Below are 12576 nucleotides of genomic sequence, written 5' to 3'. Positions count from 1 at the left end.
AGAGAAATCAAGCTGGAACTAAGCTAGAAGCTGCTTCACTACTGGCTCAGTTTCATAGCACCAGAAGGAGCCATGCAGACTGCTAGGAGAGAAAGGTCATCAACGGTCTTAGCCTGCTATGAACCTTGAGAACTGTAACATTGAACTATCAGGCAAGATATGCATTGATGTAAATAGAATAACTGTTATGGGGGTAAGCACTTTCTGATTGGATTTGAAACTTGCACAGGAGAGAAGTCATGCCTGATATTCTAAACTGGGGAAAAAATCACAGCTGGGGAGGTCATAGATCTTACTATTATTGGTTTGCTGAACTGGAGTGTTGTCTAACTGCCTTCTGCATGTTTATGTTTATACTCATAGATTATGAGTATATGAGTCAAGCTTCCATCTTCAGTGGGCAGTCGTAACACAGAGACTCATAACTAAAGTGAGCATCAGAAACCTCCCTCTAAAGTTTAGAGAATACCACAGGAAGAATGTCAAAGCCAGAGGATGGAAAGGGATGCTATAAAACACTGTCTTCTAGACATGACTCAGCTAGTTGAATTCATAACCTCATAGAAACCATGGTTACCTGCACAAGAGTGGACCCGTCAACATTCCATTACAGATGGGAAAGAGTTCGTGAGACCTGACCCTCCCAAATGAGTTGTAGTCTACGTTGCTAGGCATGGGGAGTTATAGTCCTCAATGATGTCGCCTCTATACTACCACATACATCCACACCCATTAAGCATCCATAATTAAATGTTGCAAGTCACAAAAAGACATGAAAGTAGAAGGGGGACATTTGCAATAAGAAGGGGTTTGGTGGGAGGAAGTAAGAGAATAATGAGGGGGATATGATCAAAGTACTATATATTTTTTGAAAGAATAAATAATAATGGGGCAAGTAATGAGAGCTGTGAAGACTGTGTCACAGCATGTCTTCTAGCAGCAAACATCTGGATCAAACAAGTGAACCAAGCATCGTTTGTATGACTGAACATTGCGTACCATGGAAAGATAACAATAATATGATATCAAGCACACATATGGTCCAAAGGTTAAAGCATCTTATGTGATAAAAAGAATTGATAAATTATATTCCAAAAGCTGTACCAACTTATATTCCTGTAAAAAACATGAGAAATTTCTGTGGTTTCTGTACATTTTATCCAAATGTACCCATTATTACAAATGTAGTAGCTAAATAAAAAAGTAATAAGTGATGAGATATCAGAACCTTAATTTTATTCCCCGTATTACAAATAAGGCTGTTCATTAGTATGTTTAAGGAACATTATTTATATTTCTTTCATGATAGCTTTTCCTGTCTTATCTTTTCATGCTTACCCTGTTTTTATGGGCTAGTTTGACTTATTTATTTAGTAGATATCTACACATAAGCACATACATATGTATATACACACATATACATGTACACATAAATATACATGCATACATATAGACACACATATATGAACACATATACATATGTACATATGCAAACACACATAGATACATATACAACTGACCCCTTTTTGTTTAAATTTTTATTTACATTGATACTTTTGTTTCTATTCTAATATCTAAATTTCAGTTTTGTATGTGTAACACGTTAGATAAGGATCTTATTTTGCCAACATGATTGCAAAGATCACCCTACATGATGAATAAAATCTCTCTATGTTAAAATTTCATTTCCATTGCTCACTTCATTATACTCTATATTTAGATATGTTCCTAGAATTTTATCCATTTTGCTTACTTCTCATTGGGCAATGTGCCAATACCGGATTGTTTCAATATTGGTAGTTTTATAGTATGCTTTGGGATCAGAGAAGAAGAGTCCTCATTTTTTAAAAAAAATTCTTATTATCTATACATTTGTTTTTCACATGTTTATTTTTCATATTTATTTATGTTTTATGCATATATAGGTTACGTGTGTGTCTGTGTGTGTGTGTGTGCATGCCATAGCATACATGTGGAAGTCAAAGGACAACTTGCGAGAGTCAGTTCTCTTTCCATCCTGTGATTCACAGGGGACAAACTCAGGTCTGTAAATATTATAGTTCTGAAGGGAAAGGTATCCTGACTGTCAGAAGCCAAGCTAAGCCTAGAGCTGTGAAGGGAAGGGATCCTGGACATCTATAGCTGTGGAGAAGAAGGCAGCCTGACTGTCAGGAGTCAGGCTATACCTATAGCTGTGTTACAGTGAAGAATGGTCTCCCCTTAGGTGAGCATCCAGACTGCCTAGGCTCCCACAAAACCAATAGGTGCAGTAGGATCAAAAACCCATTGCCATTGTTCTTGAGGTCTCAGTAGTCCTCATTGTCCGCTATGTTCAGTGAGACCTGTTTTAACCCAGGCTTTTTCAGACCCAGGCCAGCTGGCCTTGGTGAGTTCCCGATAGAACATCCCCATTGTCTCAGTGTGTGGGTGCACCTCTCGCGGTCCTGAGTTCCTTGCTTGTGCTCTCTCTCCTTCTGCTCCTGATTCGGACCTTGAGATTTCAGTCCGGTGCTCCAATGTGGGTCTCTGTCTCTGTCTCCTTTCATCGCCTGATGAAGGTTAATATTCAGGAGGATGCCTATATGTTTTTCTTTGGGTTCTCCTTATTTAGCTTCTCTAATAACCCGAATTATAGGCTCAATGTCCTTTATTTATGGCTAGAAACCAAATATGAGTAAGTACATACCATGTTCCTCTTTTGGGGTCTGGCTTACCTCACTCAGGATAGTGTTTTCTAGACAGAAAGGCAACCCACTGACTGGGAGAAAATCTTCACCAACCCCGCAACTGACAAAGGTCTGATCTCCAAAATATATAAAGAACTCAAGAAACTAGACTGTAAAAGGCTAATCAACCCAATTATAAAATGGGGCACTGAGCTGAACAGAGATCTCTCAACAGAAGAAGTTCAAATGGCCAAAAGACACCTAAGGTCATGCTCAACTTCCTTAGCGATCAGGGAAATGCAAATCAAGACAACTTTAAGATACCATCTTACACCTGTCAGAATGGCTAAAATCAAAAACACCAATGATAGCCTTTGCTGGAGAGGTTGTGGAGAAAGGGGTACACTCATCCATTGCTGGTGGGAATGCAAACTTGTGCAACCACTCTGGAAAGCAGTGTGGCGGTTTCTCAGAAAATTCAGGATCAACCTACCCCTGGACCCAGCAATACCACTCTTGGGAATATACCCAAGAGAGGCCTTATCATACAACAAAAGTATATGCTCTACTATGTTCATAGCAGCATTGTTTGTAATAGCCAGAACCTGGAAACAACCTAGATGCCCCTCAATTGAAGAATGGATGAAGAAAGTATGGAATATATACATATTAGAGTACTACTCAGCAGTAAAAACAAGGACTTCTTGAAGTTTGCAGGCAAATGGATGGAAATAGAAAACATTCAAGAGATTTATTGGGAGGAAGGAATCTAGGAGAGTGGCTGCCTCTGCCAGGGTGGAAAAGAACAGGTCCCAACTAAACAGACACTGGTCTTATATAGGACTGCTTAGGGGTTGGGTTTTTCCAGGGTGAAGATTTTCAGGGTGGGAACTGGTCAGATTTCAATCTCTAATCTTGGACAGGCTGGATTTCGTGCTCAGGGATTGGGTGGTTTCATGCTCAGTTGGTCAGGGGAAGACTGTTTCTTTGGGTCTGGTTTCGGGGTCAAAGTTTGTTTGTTTCACTGGGTCTTTTTAACCTTTTGGCTCTGGTTTCAGGAAGAGGGTGTGTTTCTTTGGCTGGCTCTTTTACCCTACACGATCCTCAGGCTTAGTTGCAAGTGCCTTTACCCATGGAACCATCTCTCTAGCCTGCAGATGTCATTTCTAATCAAGTTTTACAGTTAAGAAATGGTTGGAATTACATTGCTCTTATGAATTGAGGGTAACTAGGTTTTTCTTGGAAGAACTTTATGAAGTTGAGTTATTCTGCACATCAACAATTCCTGCTTTCCCCATTATGATTATTTACCGAATGAAGGAGCAGCAAAGACCCTCGCCAGGTGCCCAGGATGTCAGGCTCCTGATACTGAGCCTGCAGAGTCTTCATTAAAATGACTTAAAGTCTAACTTCGGCTTAATGCTGTGCTCTCATTTTTGTAAAGATATTCAGGAACTTTAGGCTTCTCTGCGCGTCCCATTTGCACACCACAGGCTGAAACATAACTAAATGAGTCACTCTCGTGGGGAATAAATATCATCTAATAATGTTTGACCTCCAAGTGCTCTGAAATTAGTTAAATACATTTACACAACCCAAAACACAGCTTCCCTCTTCAGAAACAGCAGGAGGCATCATTCCATAAAAAAAGCATATGAAGTTATCTCATTTGGAACCACTTCAGAAAACAACCGTTGTTGATTAGCATGTAACAGTTTACTTTGATGGATATCAAATTTATTTGATAACTAAATGATCTTGATAATTTTTCTTATTGATTGTTCTCACTAGATAATGATCAAATTATCTGATTTTTCACTTGTATATTTTATAGTTGATTGCTAGAAGGACACTGACCACTGACTATGAACTAATTCTTCTAGGGTCACACTATAAGTCCATCATTAAATTAAGATTAAAGGAAAGAAGTGCTATGTCACCCCATGAATGAACTAGCTCATCTAGAGGCATTGAAGAAAGCATAGGTCAGAAGCACAGCCTCTCTCATCTGTACCACCTACTGACTGGTAACACCCTATGCATAGTTCTATAATGAGCTTAAAATTATCAACGGTTATTCTCCTGGACTCACTAATAATCCACAGAATACTGTATAAGGAAACAAAGATAGATTTTAGTTAGTATGGTGATTTGAATTTTAAAAAAACTTTCATGAGCTCAAATATTTGAATAATTAGTCATCAGGGAGTTTCACTATTTAAAAGGATTAGAAGGATTAAGGGGGTGGCCTTGTTGGAGAAAGTGTGTCACTGGGCATGGGCTTTGAGGTTTCAAAAGCCTATACCAAATCCAGAGTCAGTCTCTCTCTCTCTCTCTCTCTCTCTCTCTCTCTCTCTCTCTCTCTCTCTCTCTCTTTTCCTATGGATCAGGATGTGGTTCTTAGCTACTGATCCAGTGCCTGCCTGAATACCACCATGCTTCCTACCATGATGATAATGAATTAAACTTCTGGAACTGTAAGCAACCCCCCAACTAAATTCATTCTTTAATAAGAAACTGTCTTGGTCAGGGTGTCTCTTTGCAGCAATGGAATAGTAACTAAGACAATTCAGACTGTCCAATCAGCCTGAAGTTTACCTTGAAACCCACAAAAAAATTATTGAAATAGCATTGCTTCTGCCCATGTAGCCCATGAACCCTTTGGACTAGAATCTCCTGGGCATTTGTTTAAAATGTGCACCTTGAGGGAAGCAGTTAGGTGTGCATCTCTACTTTTCCTTCCTCTCCTCCAAATCCAATCTGCCAGTCACATGCCCAACTCTCTAGCAGACTACCCCCTGTGCCCTCAACCCTCAACTCCAGTGGATCACCCCAATCATACAGATCCTCCCCTTCAACCTTCCTTCCCCTATTCATCTTTTTATCCCAGCCCCCAAAGAAAGCAGGCACTCCCTGCAAACCCCCAGGCCACTCTGGCCAGGAAAGCAGGAAGATTAACTTCCCCTTTCCCCTTTCTTCTGAATTCCATTCCCCAGTCTCATTCCAAGCTCTCCTGCAGTCTCTCCTTCCTCCTGCCCCCAGCTCCAGTGGATCACAGAACTATTTCCCACCCTTGAATCTCTTTCTCCCTGTCCATCACTTTATCCCAGTTACCAACCAGCAGGCATTTCTGGGAACCTAGCAGCGAAACCCAACAAAAAAGCAAGAAAGCCAGTAAAACAGATTGCCAAGCTTCAGATTGTCACTCTCCCTCCTCTTCTCCAAATCCAATCCCCCCCGTCTCATCCCCAGTTCTGTGGCTGACTACCTGTTATGGCCTCTCTTTCCTCTCTACTCCCACTTCCAGGAGTCTAAGGAAATCACTTGGAACACCCTGCTTTCCTCCCTCCTATGGAACCCCTCCACATCTCCTTCTCCTCTGCCCATGCTCATCCCTATCCCTAAGTGCAGCTCCCAATACTATAAATACATTTTACCCTTAAACACCAGTGACCACACATATTAGGATCCTAGAAGAATTCCCACCAGGCAACACACAATTGCCACACCCTCCTAAGAACCAGAGAGAACAACAGAAACCACGGAATAATCACCCACCCAACAAAGATGAGACCAGATATTAGTACCTAGAATTACAATCATCCCAATCTCAGATGCCTAGACATCAACACACAAAGACAACCAACAACAATCAGGACAACCTTACCATAGCAGGCTTTGACAACGGGAACATAGCTGAAGTACAATACAAAATCTTGAATTAGCCTTTACAAATATGACAGAGATCCTTAAATAGTAAATAAATAAATCCCTTAAAGAAATCTAAGAAAACACAAACAGTGGAAGGAAATGAATAAAACAGTTTAAAACCTGAAAGTGGAAATAGAAACAATAAGTAAAATCCAAACTGAGGGAAATCTGAAAATGAAAAGTTAAGAACTCAAAAAGGAACCTCAGAGGCAAGTTTCACCAACAGAATATAAGGGATGGAAGAGAGGATCTCAGACACTGAAGAGAAGATAAAAGAAATGAATATTTTTGACCAAAAATACATTAAATCTAAGAAATTCAGGCACAAAATATCCAAGAAATCTGAAACACTATGAAAAACAAATTGTGAGAAGAATAGGAATAGATGAAGGAGACAAAACCCAGGCCAAGGCCCAGAAAATATTTTCAACAAAATTACAGAAGTACAAGAAGCATACAGAATACCAAATAGACTGGACTAGAAAAGAAATTCCCCTACCACATAATAATCAAAACCACTAAAAGTACAAAATAAAAAAGAATATTAAAAGTTGCAAGGTAAAAAGACTCAAAACCATGGAAATGCAGAACTATTAGAATAACAACTGGCTTCTCAATAGAGACTCTGAAAGCCAGGAGGGCCTGAACAAATAAATGTTCTACAAACTCTAAGAGACTATGGATGTCAGCCCACACTACTATACCCAGCAAAACTTTCAACCACAATAGATGGATAAAATAAAACACCCATGATTTTTAAAAAAATAATTTTAAGCAATACCTATTACAAACCCAGGCCTAAAGAAAATGCTAGAATGTAAACTCCTACCCAAGAGGTTAACTACACCCAAGAAAACACAAGGAATAAATAACCCCAGACCAGCAAATCAAAAGGGGGAGTTGAAACATACACACACACATCACAACATAAACAAAACAACAGGAATAAATAAAAACACTTCTCATTGATATCTTCAACAACAGCCTGGTCTACAAGAGCTAGTTCCAGGACAGGCTCCAAAATCACAGAGAAACCCTGTCTCGAAAAACAAAAACAAACAAACAAACAAACAAACAAACAAAAAACACTAACAGAATGAATGCAAAGACTGGATTCATCCTTTCATTGCACCCAAGAAATACACTTTAACATCAAAGACAGACATCTTCTCAGGGTAAAAGGATGGAAAAATATATTGCAACCAAATGGATCTAAAAAGCATTCTGTTACAGTCATTTTAATGTCTGACAGCATAGACTTCAAATCAAACTAATCACAGGAGATAAGGAAGCACATTACATACTCATCAAAAGCAGAGAGGGAGAGCAAGGAAAAGAAATAACTTGATTAAAGGAGTCATTATGGGACTAGCAAGAAATCTGGTGCTTGAGAAATTCCCAGGAATCCCCAAGGAAGACCTCAGCTAAGCCCCTAAGCAGTTATGGACAGGGTGCCTGAACTGGCCTTGCCCTGTAGTCAGATGGCTGACTATCTTAAATGTCATCATAGAACCTTCATCCAGCAAGTGATGGAAGCAGATGAAGAGATCCACAGTGGAGCACTGGGGTGGGCTCCCAAAGTCCAGTTGAAGAGAGGGAAGAGCAATAATATGAGCAAAGGGCTCAAGGCCCTGATGGAGATGCCCACTCAAACAGCTTACCTGAGCTAATGGGAGCTCACCCATTCAGGCCTGACAACGGGGGAACCAGCATAGGACCAAACCAGGCCCTCTGAATGTGGGTGACAGTTGTGCGTCTGGGGCAGACTGTGAGGCCACTGGCAGTGAGACCAGGATTTATCCCTACTGCTTCTGCTGGCTTTTTGGAACCCATTCTCTTTGGATGGATATCTTGTTAAGCTTAGATTTAGAGGGGAGGGCCTTGGTCCTGACTCAAAGCAATGCACTAGACTTTGTTGAATTCCCATGGCAAGCTTACCCTCTCTGAGAAGTATATGGGGGGAAAGGTGGAGGGAGTGGGAGTAGAGGAGGGAGTGGGAACTGGGATTGGTATGGAAAATGAGAAAAGATAGCTTTTTAATTAATTAATTAATTAATTAATTGTGAAAGGCATTGCTTCCCTAATTTATTTCTCAGTCCATTTGTCTTGCTCAGTCATCATCAGAGAAGATTCCTCCTGCAGCAGGTGAGAGCAAATACAAATACCCACAACCAGATAATATACAGAGGGGGAGAGACCTGGGAACACTCAACTCTAAATGGGATGTAATCATCAAATCCCTCTCCTCAATTATGGGAACCCTTTGGAATAGGAGATAGGAAGAGTTTAAGAGCCAGGAGGGCATGGAGGACACCAAGAAAACAAGGCCTTCTAAATCAATAGGACAGATGCACATATGAACTCAAAGAGACTGAGGCAGCATGCGGAGGGCTGGCAAGGGTCTGCATCAGACGGGATCCTAGAGCCAAGAGAAGTAGATACATGCCTTCTTCCTTACCCAGAAGCAACCTCCAGTCTACAACTGATAGCTACTTGCAAATGAAAATTTTGGTTTTTTTTTTTCCAAGGGAATCTTACTGGGGAAGCAAACTATTCTTAAGGGCAGGCCATATGACCAGTGGTAGCAGGCAAAGAGAAAATGAACTCAGCAACATCGTTGGAGGTTCTTTGTCTCATACCTCTGTGTATCAGGGCTTTTCTTAGTTTTTCTGTTTGTCTGTTTGTTTGTTGTTGGTTTTGCTTTTATTTTTATATTTTTTCTTCTTTCTTTTTACCCTAAAGGTCCTTTACATATATTTTTATAGCCTCCAGTTTTGTGTTTTTAGGGGCTTCCTGAGTGTGTGAACAAGCTTCTGCATCAATAACTGTTTCTTGTGCCTTTCCTTATGTGTGTTTTATCCTATTCTGGTGTGCTAGCTTTGGTTTTTATCTTATCATATTGTATTATATTATATTTTATTATTATCTCTTAGAAGCTTGTTTGTTTTCTAATAACAGACAGAATGGTAGTGGATCCAGATGGGAGGGATGTAGGGAGAAACTGGAAGGAGTAAAGGGGGGATCATAATTAGGATATGTTAAGGGAGGGATTAAAGCTATTTTCAACAAAAGGAAAATAATAAATTTAAAAATATGTTTATCTTGAGCCTCTTTTCTAGGGTGCTGAGTTTGAAACTGTGGGACTGGCCAAATTATTTTTGTTAGTGTCAGGCTTCCCAGGAGATTTCTGTGCCTACAAATTTCCACATATTCAGTTACCCACCTAAACTGCCCCTGACCACATTCTTCATGGGCCATTTGCCAGTGTCCCATGGTTACATGTGCAAGGCTCCTGGCACATGGGAGTGGCTCGGTGACATGGGTAGCCTTCCACCTCTTTGTCTCCTTTGTCAAATAATAAGAATGAGATAAACGCTTCCTGATGTTACAGCCTGTAATTCCAACATCAAGAACTCAGGAAGTTTTCAGGGATTCCTCCTCAGTGCTAACTAAGTACTGATCCCTGCACACACAAAATGAAGAGGTCCAGGGGTAGAAGGATATGGAAAGGTGAAGGCACTACCACCCCCAGGGACAACACATGCTTGTATTCCCACCAGTGAGTGAAGAAAAGCCTCAAATACACAGAGCACTGAGCAGATCTTCGCAAAGTAGTTATCTTATATAGGCCATGGGTCAAGGTCTTCCTGGTAAGTCTCTGTCTTCTCAGGTTGCAATTGTAAATTATTATGGACTAGGGACTTAAACAATACACTTTTATTTCCAGCAATTTTGGAGGCTGGAAAGTTCAAAATTCAGAAATGGAAACAAAATGAACATTTCCATTCTGGACAGGAGAAATTACAAAGAAGGAGGAAGCAATGACTCCTAAATCCAAACCTTCACAAGGCAAATACTATCTGACTTTAGGGCTCAAGAATAATGTCTTTACCTTCAGAAAGTGATGACCCCACATGTACAGACAAAATCTGTATTGGCAAGGATCTTCTAGGTGTGGATCACAGCCTCGAAGACTTCAGGCATCTGAAACTCGGGCTAGTGGAAGGGTTAGAGAGAGATGGCTCATCCATTAAGAACACTAGCAACTGCTCTTGCAGAGGACCAGGGATGATTCTCAGCAACAACATGGCAGCTCTCAATTGTCTATTACTCCTGCTCTGGGAGATTTGATGTCGTCTTCGGATTCCTAAGGCACTGCACGCACATGGGCACTCACAAGCAGACAAAATCCCTATACACATAAAAATTGTTTTAAATAAATAAAAATTTTAAAAATTAATCTGGTGGTCTCTGAAATGTATTTAGGGCCATTCTTCCCTACCTTAAAGAGTAATACATGCAGTAGTCGAATACAGAAGTTCAACAATCTTCTTCCATCTCATTCCAGCCTTGGTCACTTCAACTTAAATTGCTACTGTTTCTGGATACTTAAGTTAGTAAACCTCTGGTTCCACCCTAACTAAATTTCTTTCAAGTCTCTTTGGGGAAACATAGTTTAAGCTCTTATGAGAGCAAAGTTTTTTATCTTTGCAATATAGCTAAGCTGGAAAAAAATCAAAACCTTCAAGTTCTACTTCCTCTTGCTTAACAATTCCTTCTTCCTCTCTTTTCTTATGTTTCGCTATGAGCAATCCAAAGGAGGCAAGACTCTCTTTCAGCACTTTTCTTAGAAATACCCTCAGCTAAATGCCTACTTCCAGAGCCTTTCACTAGAACTTGGTAAGTCCGTTATTATTGTATGACAAAGTACACTTTCTTCTCCTTTTAACCACATTTCCATTTCCATCGGTGATATCACCAGAGTGGTCTTTAAGGTACACATTTTTATCAGCATTGCTTCTGGTTATTAATACTAGTGCAAAGTCTTTATGTGTCTTCTACCTAAATTTCCCACATGCTCTTGAAAAACGATGAGTAGCTGAGATTGATGAGATGGTCCCCCACCCCCTGAGCACTGGGCAGGTGTTAAGCATCATCAAAACACTGTTGAGATTTGTTAAAAGTGCTGTTAGTGTTAATGATATATTCTTTAAATCTACTTTTTAAGCACGCCTTCTGATGTTCATTTTCCTGTGCATGAGCAATGACACTAGGGTTGGGTTAGCAGCCACTATACCAGTGCTTCTCAACCTGTGGATTTAGACCCCTTTGGGGGATCAAAAATGACTTTTTCACAGGGGTCACCTAAAACCATCAGAAAACACAGATATTTACATTATGATTCATAGAAGTAGCACAATTACAGCCATGAAGCAGTAATGAAAATAATTTTATGGTTAGGGTTACCACAACATGAGAAACTGCATTGAAAGGTTGAAACATTAAAAAAAATTGCAAACCACTGGTCTAGACTCTCTTACTGCCCAAATTTTTAAAGAAAGAACTATCTTCCCTAACAGCAATTGGACCACCCTTTAGCCCGTACCAGGTGTCCTACACACGCCACAGATGCCTTGAGGCAGTGTTTCAAGAGGTCCATTAGATACTGCTGTGACTGGCCCACCTCTTGAAGGCACAATTTGTCCAGGGTTTGCTATCACATGTCACAATGTCCCTTCTCCTCCTTGGCCAGAAAGGGGCCACTTTCTGTTGTGGAAGGACTACAGCTGATCCTGAGGTAAGGCTATGTTTGGCCAAACAAACGGTTATAGTTTGTCGAAAACAAGTAGCTATGGTTGGCCCAAAAGTCTTTGTGAGGTATATAAGCAGGCTGCTCAGGGTCATGAGTGGGCTGGAAGACACTGTCCTGTGATCCCTTCCCTAGGAGTGTAACACCAGACCCTTTCTCAAATAATCCTTGGCTGCCACATCCAGGAATTGGGACTAAGCTGCAACATAAAGGAACAGAAGCATCAGAGAGAAATGAGGGCAGAAGCAAAGGCAGCAGAAACTTGACAGTTAGAAAGTGTTTGCCTCGGTGGCCACTTGGCAGCCATCTTAGTTTCACTCACATTGTGGTGATGAAGCAACCAAGGAGAGAAACCAGTTTATCCCACTTACAAATGCAAATCCTTCACAGAGGGAAAGTCACATCAAGAAGCCAAGCAGCTGTCACAACACATCCAGCCAAGAGCAGAGAGAAGTAAGAGTGCCCATGCTGCCCGTTTGGTTATGCTCAGCTAGCTTTCCTCACTCTTGGGCATTGGAGCCCATCCCATGAAACAATGCTGCTCACATTCGCTGAGGTTCTTCCCACATCAATTATCAATCAAGACGAGCTGCCACAGGCCAGCCTGAT

At 40.7% G+C, this 12576-nt stretch overlaps 1 protein-coding gene and 1 long non-coding RNA gene across 4 annotated transcripts in view; one reads left to right on the top strand and one right to left on the bottom strand.

The window, feature by feature from the left end:
* The window catches only part of F13a1 (coagulation factor XIII A chain), a 406032-nt gene that overhangs the window by 328298 nt on the left and 65158 nt on the right, over positions 1-12576 (bottom strand). The gene's annotated exons all lie outside the window — the stretch shown is intronic.
* Positions 1-12576, top strand: part of LOC126501590 (uncharacterized) — a 29462-nt gene that overhangs the window by 8689 nt on the left and 8197 nt on the right. The gene's annotated exons all lie outside the window — the stretch shown is intronic.

Source organism: Alexandromys fortis, unplaced genomic scaffold, assembly GCF_014885135.2.
Source record: "Alexandromys fortis isolate MF-2015 unplaced genomic scaffold, M_Fortis_MF-2015_v1.1 scaffold_5, whole genome shotgun sequence".
Lineage (NCBI taxonomy): Eukaryota > Metazoa > Chordata > Mammalia > Rodentia > Cricetidae > Alexandromys > Alexandromys fortis.
The sequence above is the reverse complement of the archived record's forward strand: the minus strand, read 5'-3'. Positions and strand labels throughout refer to the sequence as shown.